The sequence below is a fragment of the Salmo trutta genome, chromosome 4, assembly GCF_901001165.1.
Source record: "Salmo trutta chromosome 4, fSalTru1.1, whole genome shotgun sequence".
Taxonomy (NCBI): domain Eukaryota; kingdom Metazoa; phylum Chordata; class Actinopteri; order Salmoniformes; family Salmonidae; genus Salmo; species Salmo trutta.
The window spans coordinates 6,706,014-6,726,011 of NC_042960.1; the positions used below are offsets into that span (position 1 = coordinate 6,706,014).

The 19,998-nt window shown below is 42.5% G+C and overlaps 1 protein-coding gene across 3 annotated transcripts in view; it reads right to left on the reverse strand.

Moving 5' to 3' along the window:
* Positions 1-19,998, reverse strand: part of LOC115191754 (coronin-2B) — a 55,455-nt gene that overhangs the window by 34,582 nt on the left and 875 nt on the right. The window contains exon 1 of one of the 3 annotated variants that reach the window (XM_029749631.1): positions 1,221-1,289. The exons of 1 other annotated variant lie outside the window; for it this stretch is intronic. The gene's annotated coding sequence lies outside the window, so the exon portion shown is untranslated. Of the gene's footprint in view, positions 1-273; positions 361-1,220; positions 1,290-19,998 lie in introns of those variants that run through there. One more of the 3 variants, XM_029749630.1, reaches the window with a different exon arrangement.

A 19,998-nucleotide genomic window follows, 5' to 3' on the forward strand; every position in this document is an offset into this window, starting at 1 on the left:
ATTGGATAAAACCAGTAATCAACCAGAGATGGAGAGAATGTGATAAAACCAGTAATCAACCAGAGATGGAGAGAATGTGATAAAACCAGTAATCCTGTCTCTCCCTTCTTTTGCTTTCATGTCTGTCCATCCTGTTCCGATAACAAACAACCACTAACCAGACAGGCCTTTGAACCCGCAATGCCCTGAAAACAAAACCCATACAAATGGAATAAGAATTCACAATGTAAGAAGATTCTCATCTCAATGCAAAATCCCCACATTCCAACTCACAATTCCAGGATACAAGAGTCTATCGACTACATTCTAATGTGAGGTGGTGGTGTCTTGCTCTACCAAAGACTAGGCCTAATCTATGGGGGAGATTGACTCCTCTTCAAATGAACGGCTTCCATCCAGCAGGGAGAAAAGCACACATTGCACAATGTGGTCATGTAAAGGGAGGGAGGCTGGTTTGGCCTCTTGCCAAACTTCCACGAAAATCCGTCCACATGGGCTGCACTGACAGCGAGACATTGGTAATCACTGCACATCAGCCCCTGTCAAAAACATTACATAACAGCATATTTTGCAATGGAGGCAAGACAAAGTGGCTAGGCTAACAGCCTAACAGGTCAATAAGAGTGAAGTGGATAGCCAGGCTAGGCTAACAGGTCAATAAGAGTGAAGTGGATAGCTAGGCTAGGCTAACAGGTCAATATGAGTGACGTGGATAGGCTAGGCTAAGCTATATGAGGACAGGAGAGAGGGGAAAAATAACAGGCATCGACCATGGTGAAACAGCAGGTCAGAAAAGTGGCCAGGCGATCGATACACATGTGCATGTCAGTGGAGGCTGGTGAGAGGCGCTATAGGAGGAAGGGCTCATTGTAATGGCTGGAATGGAACAAATTGAACGGTATCAAAGACATCAAACATATGGAATCCACATGTCTGACTCCATTCCATTTATACAATTACAGCCATTACAATGAGCACGTCCTCCTATAGCTCCTCCTACCAGCCTCCTCTGGTGCACGAACACACACACACACACACACACACACACACACACACACACACACACACACACACACACACACACACACACACACACACACACACACACACACACACACGTCCAAAGTCCAGCAGATCCTCTAAACTTTGGTGTGTGTGAGAGAGATAAGCGACAGGTCAGAGAAATAGTTTGTCTGAGTTGCAGGAAAGGAATTATCTACCTGGAGACATTGGTGATTGATCCACCTAATCCAAGTCCTAGATATATGTCATTTAGCAGACGCTTTATAGGATATCCTAATCAAAGACACACACACACACACACACACACACACACTCTCTCTCTCTCCCGGTATGACTGAATGAAGTCCAACTAAGTGTTGGTGACGACAGAAACAGCACAATCACACAGAGACGTGCATAACAACATGCTCCGGGAGTCAGAAGTGGAGCGATCCCTCCCCCACACCCCCTGGGTCAACCAAAACAACACCATCAACATCAAGGGGAGGCCAATGGCCTCTGATTTGTTTACTATAATACCACAGGAGACTGGTGAGGGGAGAACGGATCATATTAATGGCTGGAATGGGATGAATGGAATGATATCAAATACATGGCAACCATTTGTTTGATGAGTTGGATACCATTCCATTTATTCCGTTACAGCCATTACTATGAGCCCGTCCTCCCCAATTAAGGTGCTACCAACCTCCTGTGTATAATACACATACAAGTGAATTTGTCCCAATACTTTTGGTCCCCTAAAATGTGGGGGACTATGGACAAAAAGTGCATTCATTTCTAAACGGTTCACAAAATACGGATGAAAATCCCCTCAAATTAAAGCTGATGGTCTGCACTTTTACCTCATGGTCATTGGTATCATTTCAAATCCAAGGTGCTGGAGTACAGAGCCAAAACAACAATAAAAATTGGCACTGTCCCAATACTTGGGAGTTTACTATATATTAGGCTAGACAGACAGGGACACTATAGAAACTCATTATAGATAAATAATGGGAGTCAATTTCCATCCATTAGTATTGAAGATGCATGTTCAAGAGAGCCGGGTTTCAATGGCTTTTTAAAGTGTTGTCAACCGTTAATATGTGCACGATAATCCAGGTTGTATAGAGTGCTTGAAGAGCGATTTCTTGGAAACCCGGCTTACGTAAGACACCAAACACACATGCACTGTGCATATTCTGCCCACACACATTGATGTGAGCGAGTGCGATGCTGTGATCTATTGCAGGTTTTCCTTTGAGATCGGACCAACTGAAAGCGGTGCCAATCCTCTTTTTATCTGGCCAATGTCTAATCTCGAGCATTCTGCCAAGGAAAGGAGTACAACCGAGACATCAGAGCAACACAGTCAGTGTTCTGGGCCAATACCAGTCTGCTTATTAAAGAGGAAGATAAGACAATCTGATTGGTCCATCAGTTGGAGTCAGTATAATGTACAAGTTGTCCTCTTTTATCATGAACTCAGGTTTGTTCGATTTAGGACCATGCATTCATCTTAGAGTAGGCAAACTAGGTTACATTTCTTACCTATTACCATAGACTGCAAACCACCTAATAGCTTGGGAGCCTTTCCAGAAATCTAACAGCTAACGGTTCTCTCTAATCACAGATCACACAGTTGTGAGGTAATAGGCAGCTACTGTGGGAAACTGGGCACATTTCTTTGACACGGCTGAGCTATAATGGCCATCCCTTCCTCACTGTCATTTCTGATAAGCGGCCTGGCTCTGTTTTGACGGAAAAACACCAGGTTTATGCACAAAGTGCTGTGCTGCTTTTTGTCTGGATATCTGTCGTCTTTGCTTTATTTGAGGATGAGGGTTGAGGAAGTGTAAAATAGATGGTTGTTTGTAGACCTAGATGTTTCTAGGGTGTCGGTCGGTAATCAATATTTAGTATTTATTAGATCCCCATTAGCTGACAAAGCAGCAGCTTTATGAGAATTGTCTCCGGGGTGTGGAACATGAAGGGGGGCTGGTCCTGTGTTTTGGTGTCGCGTGGCTCTGGATTATAGGGCGGTCTCTGAGAAAAGGGTGTGTCTGCCGTGTGTGTTTGTGCTGTAGATTTTATGATTTGAATCCATTCACCGACAGAGCTAATATTTTATTCCCTTTAGCCTGCATATTTTGTGTATACTGTTGATAGAATCTGAGTCAGATGTACAAACGGCTGATGTCATTTCAGGGACTTTTACAGCTGCACAGGTAGGGCCAGTAATTGCCTAATTATTCTCCAGTCCTGAAGCTATTGTGTGCCAATGTACACAGAAGCGACCATTAAAAGCAGATCCATTGAGATCATTCGTAATAAAGGTAAATACGTGACCATTTCCTGTCTTTTTCATGGCATTGTCACCATCGACCAATCAACCAAAGAACAGGTCAGTCCCTCAAGCTTACCTGTAAGGGTGAGTTAGGCAGCATACCACCGTGCGTCCCACTGCTGGCTTGCCTCTGAAGCTAAGCAAGGCTGGTCCTGGTCGGTCCCTGGACGGAAGTGGTGTTGAAGGGCCAGTAAGAATCACTCTTTCCTCTGAGATCTTCAGTTTCTTGGCAATTTCTCAGATGGAATAGCCTTCATTTCTCAGAACAAGAATAGGTGGACGAGTTTCAGAAGACAGTTCTTTGTTTCTGGCCATTTTGAGCCTGTAATCGAACCCACAAATGCTGATGCTCCAAATACTCAACTAGTCTAAAGAAGGCCAGTTTTATTGCTTCTTTAATCAGCACAACAGTTTTCAGCTATTCTAACATAATTGCAAAAGGGTTTTCTAATGATCAACTAGCCTTTTAAAATGATAAACTTGGATTAGCTAACACAACGTGCCACTAGAACACAGGAGTGATGGTTGCTGATAATGGGCCTCTGTACGCCTATTTACAGTTGAAGTCGGAAGTTTAAAAACACCTAGGTTGGAGTCATTAAAACTTGTTTTTCAACCACTCCACAAATTTCTTGTTAACAAACTACAGTTTTGGCAAGTCGGTTAGGACATCTACTTCGTGCATGACACAAGTACTTTTTCCAACAATTGTTAACAGACAGATTATTTCACTTATAATTCACTGTATCACAATTCCAGTGGGTCAGAAGTTTACATACAATAAGTTCACTGTGCCTTTAAACAGCTTGGAAAATTCCATAAAATTATTTGATGCCTTTAGAAGCTGCTGATAGGCTAATTGACATCATTTGAGTCAATTGGAGGTGTACCTGTGGATGTATTTCAAGGACTACCTTTCAACTCAGTGCCTCTGCTTGACATCATGGGAAAATCAAAAGAAATCAGCCAAGACCTCAGAAAAAAAAGTCTGGTTCATCCTTGGGAGCAATTTCCAAACGCCTGAAGGTACCACGTTCATCTGTACAAACAATAGTACGCAAGTATAAACACCATGGGACCACGTAGCCGCCATACCGCTCAGGAAGGAGGCGTGTTCTGTCTCCTAGAGATGAACATACTTTGGTGCGAAAAGTGCAAATCAATCCCTCAACAACAGCAAAGGACCTTGTGAAGATGCTGGATGAAACAGGTACAAAAGTATCTATATCCACAGTAAAACGAGTCCTATATCGACATAACCTGAAAAGCCGCTCAGCAAGGAAGAAGCCGTTGCTCCAAAACTGCCATAAAACATCCAGACTATGGTTTGCAAATGCACATGGGGACAAAGATCGTACTTTTTGGAGAAATGTCCTCTGGTCTGATGAAACAAAAATAGAACTGTTTGGCCATAATGACCATCGTTATGTTTGGAGGAAAAAGGGGGGGTCTTGCAAGCCGTAGAACACCATCCCAACCGTGAAGCACCGGGGTGGCAGCATCATGTTGTGGGGGTGCTTTGCTGCAGGAGGGATTGGTGCACTTCACAAAATAGATGGCATCATAAGGAAGGAACATTATGTGGATATATTGAAGCAACATCTCAAGACATCAGTCAGGAAGTTAAAGCTTGGTCGCAAATGGGTCTTCCAAATGGACAATGACCCCAAGCATACTTCCAAAGTGGTGGCAAAATGGCTTAAGGACAACAAAGTCAATGTATTGGAGTGGCCATCACAAAGCCCTGACCTCATGCCTATAGAAAATGTGTGGGCAGAACTGAAAAAGTGTGTGCGAGCAAGGAGGCCTACAAATCTGACTCAGTTACACCAGCTCTGTCAAGAGGAATGGGCCAAAATTCACCCAATTTATTGTGGGAAGCTTGTGGAAGGCCACCTGAAATGTTTGACCCAAGTTAAACAATTTAAAAGCAATGCTACCAAATACTAATTGACTATGTAAACTGATAAAAGACATAAAAGCTGAAATAAATCATTCTCTCTACTATTATTCTGACATTTCACATTCTTAAAATAAAGTGGTGATCCTAACTGACCTAAAACAGGGAATTGTTACTAGGATTAAATGTCAGGAATTGTGAAAAACTGAGTTTAAACAAATTTGGATAAGGTGTATGTAAACTTCTGATTTCAACTGTAGATATTTCATAAAGAAATCTGCAGTTTCCAGCTACAATAGTCATTTACAACATTAACAATGTCTACACTGTATTTCTGATCAATTTGATGTTATTTAAATGTACAAAAAATGTGCTATTCTTTAAAAGTGACCCCAAACTTTTGAACTGTAGTGTATATATATATCTCCCAATGCCCCAGGATAGTGATTGGGGACATTGCCCTGTGTAGGGTGCTGTCTTTCGGATGGGATATTAAACTTGTGCCCTGACTCTCTGTGGTCACTAAAGATCCCCGGTGTCCTGGCTACATCCCCAATCTGGCCCTCATACCATCATGGCCACCTAATCATCCCCAGCTTTCAATTGGCTCATTCAACCCCCCTCCTCTGTCCTGTAACTATTCTCCAGGTCGTTGCTGTAAATGAGAATGTGTTCTCAGTCAACTTACCTGGTAAAATAAGGGTTAAATAAATGGGCTATGTCATGTAATGCACCCAGACAAACACACACACACACACACACACACACGTGTGCACAAATATAATAAAACACGTCAACAGAAGTCTTTCAAATGATGTACAGTGCATTCGGAAAGTATTCAGACCCATTGACTTTTTCCCAAAAAAATTACATTACAGCCTTATTCTAAAATTGACTAGAACGACCCTAAGCACACAGCCAAGACAACGCAGGAGTGGCTTCGGGACAAGTCTCTGAATGTCCTTGAGTGGCCCAGCCTGAGACCGGACTTAAACCCGATCTAACATAACTGGAGAGACCTGAAAATAGCTGTGCAGTGACGCTCCCCATCCAACCTGACAGGGCTTAAGATGATCTGCAGAGAAGAATGGGAGAAACTCCCCAAATACAGGTGTGCCTAGCTTGTAGCATCATACCCAAGAAGACTCGAGGCTGTAATCGCTGCCAAAGGTGCTTCAACAAAGTACTGAGTAAAGGGTCTGAATACCTATGTAAATGTAATGTTTTTTTTAATTTTAAATACATTTGCACAAATTTCTAAAAACCTGTTTTTGCTTTGTCATTATGGAGTATTGTGTGTAGACTGATGAGGCGAAAAAAGTATTTAATCAATTTAGGATAAGCCTGTAACGTAACAAAATGTGGAAAAAGTCAAGGGGTCTGAATATTTTCAGAATGCACTGTACGTCTCTGGCTAGTATTTGCATGTTCCTTCCCATGTTGTCTTTGATGGTTTGCCATGCAAAAGAGGTTTGGGACCACTCCCACAACACATAGCAGATAAACTAACCAACATCAAAATTGGAACATGCATTTATTTTTAGATACAGCGAATCAATGACATTTTCTTCTGCCATCATAGATATGGTAAAAGCGAGGTAGCAACAGCATTTCTCTTCTCTTCTGTTTCTCTTCTGTAAATCAAAGATTGACTAACAGTTTGAGAATGTTTTTCTGAATGTTAGATAAACCTAGCCTGCACACCATTCCAGTGTCGACCCGTCATTCAGGGCAGGTGGGGCTCAAAACAGGTTGAGCAGCCTGAATGACGGGTTACCACTGGAATGGTGTGTAGGCTAGCACAACAAGGTGAGTTCAAAAATGTATTGTATGCTGGAGCATAAATGATGTAATATGCCAGGGAGATATGTATATTCTAGCTAAGAAAGTAATACTAAGTGTATGTTGTGTAGTAAGCTGTTAGTAGCCCATGTGTCTCACCCTAGTCATTTGGTCCCTTTCCCCCGCATAACTTTACCTACTGATCTGACTTGGTGGTGAACATGTAGCCTATAGCCTGTTTCAGAGAAATGTCATCATCGAATATTGTAAGAGCTTTCATTGTCTGCTTATATGCCCCCTTTATTCATCCTACGGTTCTGACTTGGTATACAGGGAGAATACTGTAAGAATGGCCCATGTTCTGAATTCTGTCACTGTACATTTCAAAAGTGCTGAACAAATAGTTATATTGACTTCATCCGTCTTAGCTCGCTCATTAATGTCTTAATCAAAATTACGGATTGCCTCTTATCCGCTCATCGTTCCCTTATGCCATATTGTCAGTAGAAACCACATCTGCACCATTCACAAGTTATCACGCTTGAAACATACCGTAACAATTGCAGAGGTCTCTACAATAACCCAGTGTTTGACAAATCAGTCATTGCGACACAATACTGCAAATGAAAAAGCAGATCACAATGTACACTATGCGTTCATCTGTTCAAACAAGCAAAGCAGATCAAATCTCTGAGTCAACTCAACACTGAGGCAACACATGGGTTTGGTATCTCTCTCTCTACCTAGCCAGCACTCGTCCATACCTGACACAACACAGACAGAACCCCTCTTCACACACATCTGTCTTTCTGTTGAAATACCCATTGCCACGCACTCTTACCATCATACAGCCCATTACAAGTACAGTACCCACCTATATCTCCATCATCCTGTCTGAATGCAACTGACACTATGGGACTGGAGACTGAGGTGGTCTCATGATCCTATCTCTAATCTAATTGGATGGAAATGCTATAGGGATCCTTGGGTGATGGATTTGAGATGCGATCTGTTTTGTCACTGCGCGTGAAGATTAAAAGAAGTTCCGGATAGAGTTACAGTACATAGAACGTTGGAGTTATGAAGTTGGGATATATAGAAGAGTTCTAGATCGTCATAGGCTCTAGAAAAATGATAGCATGGAGCGCCAAGTATCCAGCATTATATTTTGACATCGTCTTACGAAAAAAAGTGTCAAAAGATTTCAGATCAAGGGGTTCATTCCCCTTGTGGAAAGTCCTTTATCGGATGTAAAGCGACTATGATCTCACCTGTGATAGGGTTACTACCTGTGGTGCGGTGTTGAGTCAGAGGTGTGTGCGTGTCTGTACAGCTGGCCCTGTTGATTCTTCCAGGCCAGAGGTGACCCATTTAAAGCCCCATGGTGTTAACCTGCTTATTAGCTGTGTTGCTCATTGAATGATATCATGATATGGCTGCTGCTTGATGCTGAAACCTATATTGGCAAGTCTCTCGTAACAATCTACAGCCTTATACAGACTTTAGGTAGCTTTCAACAGGTCCAAAGACAAGAATTTCAGTTCACTTCAAGGATGAATAGCCAACTAAACCTATGCTTGAAATATAAATAGAAAACCAATATCTTAAACCGCCTGAATGGAAACATTTTAAATATAGCCTACGATCTCATCATTACACTCGTTACCCAATTTTCATTTCCCTCAGCCGTCCTTTTCCATTATGACAAAACATCCATGGCGACGAGATAGACGTTACAACCCCCTCCCCCCGAAGCATTGCAACAAATATCAGATGCGTCCGTGAAACTCTAAACTAAATCAATCCCTTTATTGACGTACAGTAAAAAGCCTCTGCCTGACTGTAGTGGAGGGGTGGAGGGGTGTATTTAACACAGCAGAGATAATGACTACATCATTATTACTGTGTCTTTGGAGGCCCGTGTCTGAATGGCTGGGGGGAGAAGGCCTGGTGTAAATCAAATAAAGACATGGGGAGGAGAGGGCCTCGTGGACAGAACCAATCTGGAATCCTCAGGGACTTTAGGAAGAGATTCCAGTAAATGTCCATTATGCATTTGTCCCTGTGCTTCTACAGCTAGTTGGGGTTCAGGGAGCTGCTTGTAAAGGGCAGACATAACCGGTGGTGTGAAGCGTTAAGTATGGAGGAAACCTAATTATGGATATCATGTCATAGCTCTGAGGGGTGAGCCATGTTGGAGCCGGACCTCTGGAGGGAATTTCTTTGTCTAGTCTTAATTCTGAAATGTTCTGGCTGTTATTGAGAGTACTGACTGGTCCTCTGTAGCTACAGCCCCTGGCAGAGTGGAGAGTTTTACACGCTATTATCTTCTAGCCAGGAAACCTTATCTGATTCAAAAAAAATTGACTCGATTTCACTGAGTTCAAAACGGACTTTACCCAGATGAGCAGTGAGCACCCCATTCCATAGAAGCCTCTTAGTAACACCGGCATATCTAAACTCTGCTGAGCTCAATGTCAATTTGTCAAAGTAGCAGGAGATAGCAAAGAGAGGAAAAGGGCTACGTCGAATCCAAAGTTGGATATCGGTCAGGCTTTAAATTGGCTTTGTTCTTGAAACCATGTGTAGTGCTGCTCTGGTAATGAATAGCAGCTATAAAACAGGTTATGACATCCAATTCATTCTTTTTACGTTTTCACTCTCATGCATTGGCTTTTATTTTACAACCTCAGGGTTTTTTTCTTCCCCTCATTCCTAATTGGAATGAAACCTAAATATTTGATGCTAGTTAATGTAAAATGTTGAATTATTCAGTGGAGGTGATAAGAACAAGTAGGCCTAGTGTCAACACAAGTAGCCATATCACGCCATTCCCATAACTTCAGAACTCCACCAGCCATTTACTGCATTACTCCTAAATCACCAGTCAGCTTCACTAATGACACCCATCCATCCAAACCATAATAACTGCAGGCGAGGTAAGTTCCACTTTGAGCCATGGGAGGATGAGATTACATTTATACTATGCTGATCCAACCCCTCTATCCACCTCTCTAACAACAGCAACTACAGGTTCCTAGAGGCGCACAACCAGCTCCATGATGACATCAGACTGTCTGATGCTTTCGCTAATCAGATCTCTTCCATTGGCTGACTGCATTAGTGTGGCGTGATATGGTTACTACAGCATTCACAGCTGTTTGCTGACTGGCCAAAGTAATGCTCAAGTAGCTCACACTATTAGTCTGGAAACATTGGCTGTTTCTGAGGAAGGGCCATTAGAGCCACTTAAGGTCTGGCTGGTTAACAGAGAGGAATAACATGTCAATGGGAGGGCGAGGCCCTCTCCTCCTCCTCATCCCCCTCTCCACTCCTCCTCTCTATGAATAATAGAGAAGACTTGTTCTAGTCACTGACACATCCACCTTCTGCTCTTTTATTTATTGAACCTTTATTTAACTAGGCAAGTCAGTTAAGAACACATTTTTATTTACGTTGAAGGCCTACCAAAAGTCAAAGGCCTCCTTGCAGGGACGGGAGCTGGGATTAAAAATAACAATATAGGGCAAAACACACATTACGACAAGAGACACCCCACAACTTTAGATAAAGAGAGACCTAAGGCAACAACACAGTATGGTAGCAACACAACATGGCAGCAGCCCAACATGGTAGCAGCACAAAACATGGTACAAACATTATTGGGCACAGACAACAGCACAAAGGGCAAGAAGGTCGTGACTCTCAGACTACATCCTCCAGGAAAACATAAATAAACACAACGTTTTGTACCAATTAGCGAAATACGTAGGCCCACTGAATGGTACGGTAGTTGTAAAAGATTAATCTCCTTCACAAGTATCTGAGAAATCTGTATCATGGTTTCTCTGTACACTCCATTTTTGACAATGTCAAATGTAAAACAAATCCAATTTAGAGACACAGGAGTCATCATACAACAAGGACTGTGCCAACTAAGCTAGTCTACGGAGAGACACTCAAATGAGTGAAGAATGATTCTGGGTCAAGTTGTTGTTTTTTGTTTTCTGGAAGAGCCACGGTCTGGGTACTTACTGTCAGAGAGATCATCCACTTCAAGTTCTCTCCATATGACAAGAATCAAGATCCATTCATTCAATACCCTAATGCACCGATTAATACACTTACAGCCAAACTATACGGGGCTGTTAGCATAAGGGAACCAACCGTAAGCATTTTTGAGGTGCGGGAGGGTGAAACAGACCCCGGTCGCAGAAGGCCTTCCTGTTTGGACACAGCGGGAAACATCTAGGCCTACATGTAGCCTACATCTCAGCACCCTGGACATTTCCTGGGATTGAGCATACCATTGGGAACACCAATCGGAGCAGGATTGGAGCTGGGAAAATCCAAGGGAGGAGGACTCTCCATTTTTAAAGTAATCCCCTCCCTCTCCCTGTGTCCACCACTACTGAAGCCCACCCGTCTGGGACAATCCGTTAGGACAGCTGGTGTGTCGGAAAACGTCCATGACAACCTTCATGACGTCGGTCAACTATGACATAACAGCACGGGAGCATAGCGCAACGTAAGAACATACTGGACATGCAAGCAAACACGTCGGTGCACTTTCAGAAACTGCCACGAGAAATACGTCTTATGGTAATGACAACTGTAGAGGACAGTTTGTGTGTGTGTGTGTGTGTGTGTTTCAGCGACTATGACAGTGACAGTCGGGGGTGGTCTCTGTATGTCACGTGCAGATGGCTCGGTGGTTACGTAAAAGCATTTTAGGATTTCAGTAAGAGCCATTGTAAGGGATGTAATCATCCAAAACAACAGATTGGTCCCTTGGATGGAATTGGTGCGGTACAGTATTTGGAAAGCTTGGCTCTGCCACAAAATTCCCCTGCCGTAATGGTCAGGTGCCCAATAACATTATTTCATCAAACAAATGTTATATCTAAGAGTTGTGGGACTAATAAGGAACACAAACAGATTAAACAATAAAAATGTTTCATCGATAGAAATTCAGTATGTGAGAGTATATGATGGCTGGTTGTTCAATACTACAACCACAACATTCAAACAAACCAATCTCAGTTCACCTCAACAAAACACAGTAATCTTGAAATCAATCAATAAGCACCACTTTCCTAGAACCTCTCTCCACTACAAATAAATCAAGTCACTGGAACGTCATCTGTGGAGACTCATGGAAAAGGGTGAATAATCAGACCTTTGTGAGAAGAATGTAACCAGGAAGACAATAGATTTATGGTGTTAGCTCAATGGCACAATCAGAAGGAGTGGGGGTTAGAGTCCAGAGTGATAAAATCATGTCTCCAGGTACCCAGGGCCGGATTACCAAAACGGCTTGTAGGGCATGCTACAAACTGTAGCTGTGCTACTCCGGCCCTGCAGGTAGCCCCTTGGCCCTGATCTAGGATGCCCTTACAGTCCCAAATCCCTAACCTTAACATTTAGGGGAGGGAAACACTAAACAGACCTTAGATCAAGAGTCAGAGACTACAAACCACCTGAGCCCATACTGTGAGGCCATGGACATCACTGGGGGCGAGCTCCCTGCCCTCCAAGACATATACTCAAAACGGTGTTTGACGAAGGCCCAGAAGGTCGTCAAGGACTCCTGTCACCCGAGCCAAGGACCATTCACTCTGTTACCATCTGGTAAGCGGTATCTGAGCATCTGGTCTCGGACCAACAGGCTCAGAGACAGCTTCTACAACCAGGCCATCAGACTGCTTAACAGCTAACCCTAGCTGTCTCCCTGCACAGACCTGGGCCCAGTTTCCCGATAGCGATGGAACTTAGGCTGACGAGTGTTTTAACGATGCATCATTCCTACAACGGCCGAATTCATAACGTGCGTTGAGGCATGTGTCGATACTGATAGGATCGAAAGAAAGGCAGCGCTGCTCTCGGGTCAGCTCCCTCCATTCAGATATTACCTTAGCATTAGAATTATTCCACAACACTGACAACGGATCAGTTCCTAGAGAGATATTATCACCTATGGCTGCAAACACTGAGGCGGCTTTTTCTAATGCTTACCCTATAATAATGCACTAAATCAAGATTTGACACATTGTGTGCGTTAGGCAACAAATCATGAAATATATTGAGGCAAAAATTAGACAGTAGCCAAATAAAACTCAATTGAATGAACATTAAATGTATATAAATATAATTTAAATATATGGGCCTATGAAGCCTATACTGTAGGAATGCTATTTAAACTTTTCATGCAGTCATCTCAGTTTTAATTTGAAGCATCTTTTTATCCTGCTTGTTTGTAACAATTGAAAACACATTGGCAACTTTATCTGCAGTCACAGAGAGACAGATACACGTCTTGATTCTATGTACGGCGGAGATATTCTGTGTATAAAGTGACGTGGTAGGGAAAAACGCAAATAACGAAGTACTTCGCTGTTCCACAAGTGGTCTGAGGCAGTCGGTAAATAACGAACGTTTTCAAGTGCAAATTTTGTAACGATGGTTTTGGGAAACAGCTCGGAGATTCAACAATGCTCCTGCAAAGATTCTAATGATGAACATAGCCTTAAGATGCTTTTAGGAAACCGGGCCCTGCACCTTACTGACTATTGGCACTGACTCTCCACATTTTACATTGACATTTTAGTCACTTTATATGTAAATACAGTCATACTTGACATAGCACATTCATGATATATTCTGTATATCCTATTGTGTACATACCAGCATAATACTCTGCATACTAACTTTTCTATTACTTATTTATTACTGATTATTATTCATTATAGTACTGGAATGTTGAGGTAGCTAGCACACGAGCATTTCCCTGCACCTTTCATACCTACTGTATAAACTGTATACATGACAAAAAACATTTGATTTGACAGGCAGGCCATCATCAGTGGGGAATGTCATAGGAAACCAACCTCAAGGAGGAGGGGGGATGAAATCAGATCTAAATAACTCCTCTCTGAGTCAGAGCTCCATGGAAGAACACAGTCTAGAGGTCGACCGATTATGATTTTTCAACGCCGATACCGATTATTGGATGGCCAAAAAAGTTGATACCGATTAATCGGCCAAATTTTTTTTAATATATATTTTTATTTGTAATAATGGCAATTACAACAATACTGAATGAACACTTATTTTAACTTAATATAATACATCAATAAAATCAATTTAGCCTCAAATAAATAATGAAACATGTTCAATTTGGTTTAAATATTGCAAAAACAAAGTGTTGGAGAAGAAAGTAAAAGTGCAATATGTGCCATGTAAAAAAGCTAACGTTTAAGTTCCTTGCTCAGAACATGAGAACATATGAAAGCTGGTGGTTCCTTTTAACGTGAGTCTTCAATATTCCCAGGTAAGAAGTTTTAGGTTGTAGTTATTATAGGAATTATAGGACTATTTCTCTCTATACGATTTGTATTTCATATACCTTTGACTATTGGATGTTCTTATAGGCACTTTAGTATTGCCAGTGTAACAGTATAGCTTCCGTCCCTCTCCTCGCTCCTACCTGGGCTCGAACCAGGAACACATCGACAACAGCCACCCTCGAAGCAGCGTTACCCATGCAGAGCAAGGGGAACAACTTTGAAACGCTATTAGCGCACACCCGGCTAACTAGCTAGCCATTTCACATCGGTTACACCAGCCTAATCTTGGGAGTTGACAGGCTTGAAGTCATAAACAGCGCAATGCTTGAAGCACAGCGAAGAGCTGCTGGCAAAACGCACAAAAGTGCTGTTTGAATGAATGCTTACGAGCCTGTTGCTGCCTACCATCGCTCAGTCAGACTCCTCTATCAAATCATAGACTTAATTATAACATAATAACACACAGAAATACGAGCCTTAGGTCATTAATATGGTCGAATCCGGAAACTATCATCTCGAAAACAAAACGTTTTTCCTGTCAGTGAAATACAGAACCGTTCCATATTTTATCTAACGGGTGGCATCCCTAAGTCTAAATATTCCTGTTACATTGCACAACCTTCAGTGTTATGTCATAATTACGTACAATTCTGGCAAATTAGTTCGCAACGAGCCAGGCGACCCAAACTGTTGCATATACACTGACTTTGCGTGCAATGAACGCAAAATGACACAATTTCACCTGGTTAATATTGCCTGCTAACCTGGATTTCTTTTAGCTAAATATGCAGGTTTAAAAATATATACTTCTGTATTGTTTTTAAGAAAGGCATTGATGTTTATGGTTGGAGCAACGTGTACCTAAGCGATTATATGCAACGCAGGACAGGCTAGATAAACTAGTAATATCATCAACCATGTGTAGTTAACTAGTGATTATGATTGATTAATTGTTTTTTATAAGATAAGTTTAATGCTAGCTAGCAACTTACCTTAGCTTCTTACTGCATTCGCGTAACCTCGTGGAGTGCAATGTAAAGCAGGTGGTTAGAGCGTTGGACTAGTTAACCGTAAGGTTGCAAGATTGAATCCCTGAGCTGACAAGGTAAAAATCTGTCGTTCTGCTCCTGAACAAGGCAGTTAACCCACCACTCCTAGGCCGTCATGGAAAATAAGAATGTGTTCTTAACTGACTTGCCTAGTTAAATAAAGGTCTAAAAAAATCTATATATATTAAAATGGGGGAAAAAAATAATCGGCCAAATCGGCGTCCAAAAATACCGATTTCCGATTGTTATGAAAACTTGAAATAGGCCCTAATTAATCGCCCATTCCGATTAATCGGTCGACCTCTAGTCTACATGCAGGCTTATTGGTATGGGACATGATTGAGTGAGGCAGATTTACAGTCAGTCAGTGTGTTCATGTCTCCTCCTACAAACAGACTAGATATCCATGACAATGAGGCAACCAAGGGCATGAAGTGACATCCCTCTCCTTCAGGCCCTCTTATAGAGTGGTTCAGTTCCTAAGTGTCCAAATGCAAAACACAGAGTCATAGGCACGTACACACACACTTACTCACACACGCAGACAAGCACACACACAAAACGGTTGTCAACCACTATGACTAACTGGCCAAGTCAAGTAGGCAACTTTTCCTCAATTAAGTAAATCAAATGTTGGCTATTCCCAAATGAGAATAGAAACACAGTACAGAGAGTGGAAAAGATTGGGCACTAGGCTGACAACAGAACATAGTGTTGTTCCTCTGTGGTCTCTAAAGTATCCTATCTGACAGTATTACACAACACCACCTCCTCATTGGTTGATTCACCTCTGTGCTGATTGCAGGCAACATTCCATGGATGTGCTACTGACCTAATACATTCTTCAGATTGAACAGCGCCGGCAACACAGAAAGACCGACTTCAGCAATTTCTCAAACACCATCAATGTATGTACGCTTCCTGTAGCAGAACTCAAACGCAAGTTACTTTGCGGCAGCAGGTAGCCTAGTGGTTAGAGCGTTGGGCCAGTAACTGAAAGGTAACAAGATAAAAATCTGTCGTTCTGCCCCTGAACAAGCCGTCATTGTAAATAAGAATTTCTTCTTAACTGACTTGCCTAGTTAAATAAAGGTTACATTATCAAAACTTTTTTTTTTAAATAATTAATAAATAAATAAATATATATATATATATATATACACTGCTCAAAAAAATAAAGGGAACACTTAAACAACACAATGTAACTCCAAGTCAATCACACTTCTGTGAAATCAAACTGTCCACTTAGGAAGCAACACTGATTGACAATAAATTTCACATGCTGTTGTGAAAATGGAATAGACAACAGGTGGAAATTATAGGCAATTAGCAAGACACCCCCAATAAAGGAGTGGTTCTGCAGGTGGGGACCACAGACCACTTCTCAGTTCCTATGCTTCCTGGCTGATGTTTTGGTCACTTTTGAATGCTGGCGGTGCGTTCACTCTAGTGGTAGCACGAGACGGAGTCTACAACCCACACAAGTGGCTCAGGTAGTGCAGCTCATCCAGGATGGCACATCAATGCGAGCTGTGGCAAGAAGGTTTGCTGTGTCTGTCAGCGTAGTGTCCAGAGCATGGAGGCGCTACCAGGAGACAGGCCAGTACATCAGGAGACGTGGAGGAGGCCGTAGGAGGGCAACAACTCAGCAGCAGGACCGCTACCTCCGCCTTTGTGCAAGGAGGAGCAGGAGAAGCACTGCCAGAGCCCTGCAAAATGACCTCCAGCAGGCCACAAATGTGCATGTGTCTGCTCAAAGAGTCAGAAACAGACTCCATGAGGGTGGTATGAGGGCCCGACGTCCACAGGTGGGGCTTGTGCTTACAGCCCAACACCGTGCAGGACGTTTGGCATTTGCCAGAGAACACCAAGATTGGCAAATTCGCCACTGGCGCCCTGTGCTCTTCACAGATGAAGCAGGTTCACACTGAGCACATGTGACAGACGTGACAGAGTCTGGAGACGCCGTGGAGAACGTTCTGCTGCCTGCAACATCCTCCAGCATGACCGGTTTGGCGGTGGGTCAGTCATGGTGTGGGGTGGCATTTCTTTGGGGGGCCGCACAGCCCTCCATGTGCTCACCAGAGGTAGCCTGACTGCCATTAGGTACCAAGATGAGATCCTCAGAACCCTTGTGAGACCATATGCTGGTGTGGTTGGCCCTGGGTTCCTCCTAATGCAAGACAATGCTAGACCTCATGTGGCTGGAGTGTGTCAGCAGTTCCTGCAAGAGGAAGGCATTGATGCTATGGACTGGCCCGCCCGTTCCCCAGACCTGAATCCAATTGAGCACATCTGGGACATCATGTCTCGCAACCATCCACCAACGCCACGTTGCACCACAGACTGTCCAGGAGTTGGCGGATGCTTTAGTCCAGGTCTGGGAGGAGATCCCTCAGGAGACCATCCGCCACCTCATCAGGAGCATGCCCAGGCATTGTAGGGAGGTCATACAGGCTCGTGGAGGCCACACACACTACTGAGCCTCATTTTGACTTGTTTTAAGGACATTACATCAAAGTTGGATCAGCCTGTAGTGTGGTTTTCCACTTTAATTTTGAGTGTGACTCCAAATCCAGACCTCCATGGGTTGATAAATTGGATTTCCATTGATTATTTTTGTGTGATTTTGTTGTCAGCACATTCAACTATGTAAAGAAAACAGTATTTAATAAAATTATTTCTTTCATTCAGATCTAGGATGTGTTGTTTAAGTGTTCCCTTTATTTTTTTGAGCAGTATATATACTGGTAGTCAGGGAAACGTCATTTAACGTAGTTCTGGATTTATAGAGAACATAAACCATTTCCAATTTCAGTTACTCAACAGTGAGTGATGTATGCTAGCTAGCCTAGGTCCCATGTTTTCTCTGAGATTGTATCTGTCAATCAAATGTAAGTAAGCTACAAAGCACTCAGGTTCAAGGCCATGTTTGCACAGGGCCACGCCTCCAATCAAGAGAGCTCTTACAGTGAGGACTTTGATACCTCCTGCTACAATAAAGTTGCTGTACTTTGCTGCATGGTCCTTCTATTCACTTCATTCAGCAGTATTACAGTAAATAACTTGAATATGGGTCACATGTTCGGTTTACATACTTACTGTAAAATTGTAAATATTATACATGACTGTACATATGTCTGGTCACATTTATTTGACCAGACATAAGCTTGACCACTATTTTTGTCAGAATATAACCTAAATAACGACTTGTTTGAATGTACTTTTTTTGGCATGTCAAGCATTAGACAGAAAAACCCAACGTCTCAGCCAAGAGTGAGCTATCCAGAATGCCAAACGGTGGAACAAGCACCGTACAAAAAGGCATCGCAACCAGTCACAACCCTGTGGCATAGAAGCTACGGTTAATAAACGGGCAGTGTGGACGGGTGTGAAAGACAAAAATGTGCACCCTATTCCCAATAATGCACTACTTTTGACCAGAGCCCTATTGGCCCTGATCAAAAGTAGTGCACTACTATATAGGGAATAGAGTGCCATTTGAGATGCAATAAAGATTCTCCAGCATCTGTTGACTGTCTTAGTAATAACATGACACAGATATGGGCCAGCGGTTTATGGTCCAGCTTTAAAGCATTGGCGGCAGAGATTTCACTGAGTGTGAAAAATACTACAAGTGTATTTCTATCCACCAGGCTACATGTATTGTGACCTACACCTTCCATTAACCAATGTTTGGGTATAACTATCGGCCAACAGGATAGGACTGATTAACTGTCTGCTGCTAGACATGACGTTCTAGTCATTATCCTCATTTTTCCTCACGCGTTCAATAGTCTTCCCTTTAGCCCAGCGTTTCCCAAACTCGGTCCTGGGGACTCCAATGGGTGCACATTTTGTTTTTTGCCCTAACACTACACAGCTGATTGAAATGATCAAAGCTTGATGATGAGTTGGTTAGTTGAATCAGCTGTGTAGTGCTAGGGCAGAAACCAAAACGTGCACGAGTTTGGGAAACCCTGTTCTAATCTTTATCCTCGTGTTCCTCACCTTTCTTCAATATTGGCTGTAAGGAGATTATTTTTTTTAATCAAGGATTTTAAACTTATTCTGGCTACAAAAGTGTTCTTCACCATCTCAGGCGATAATATACATTTTCCTAATGCATTATTTGGCAAGTCTTCCCTTCAGCCTGAAAGACTATAACATGTATACATCGCTACAGTATCTAATTGGATTGCCTCACCGACATCTCATCGCCCCCAAAAAACTCTCAACTCAGTAAATTAAGCAAAATACTTGTCAGGTTGTCGTTTCAAGACAAAATAGTAGACATGCTATTCTTATAATGCATGGGTTACTATTGTATCCTAGTTTTAAGCCTAAATATTACACTTGGGTTAAACAAGTGGAGACTTGGTTCATGCCATGCCTTATAACTAACTAACTACACTTTCATACAGAGGGAGAGGCTGTGAGTGAGGAGACAAGTCCAGGTTCCATCCCACCACTAGCCTACACATATGTTCAGCATTAAACCCATGCTTCAAAACACCAAGTATGTTGCCTTCAAGTTTGTTTACGTCTTCCTCTGTGTGACACTATGGA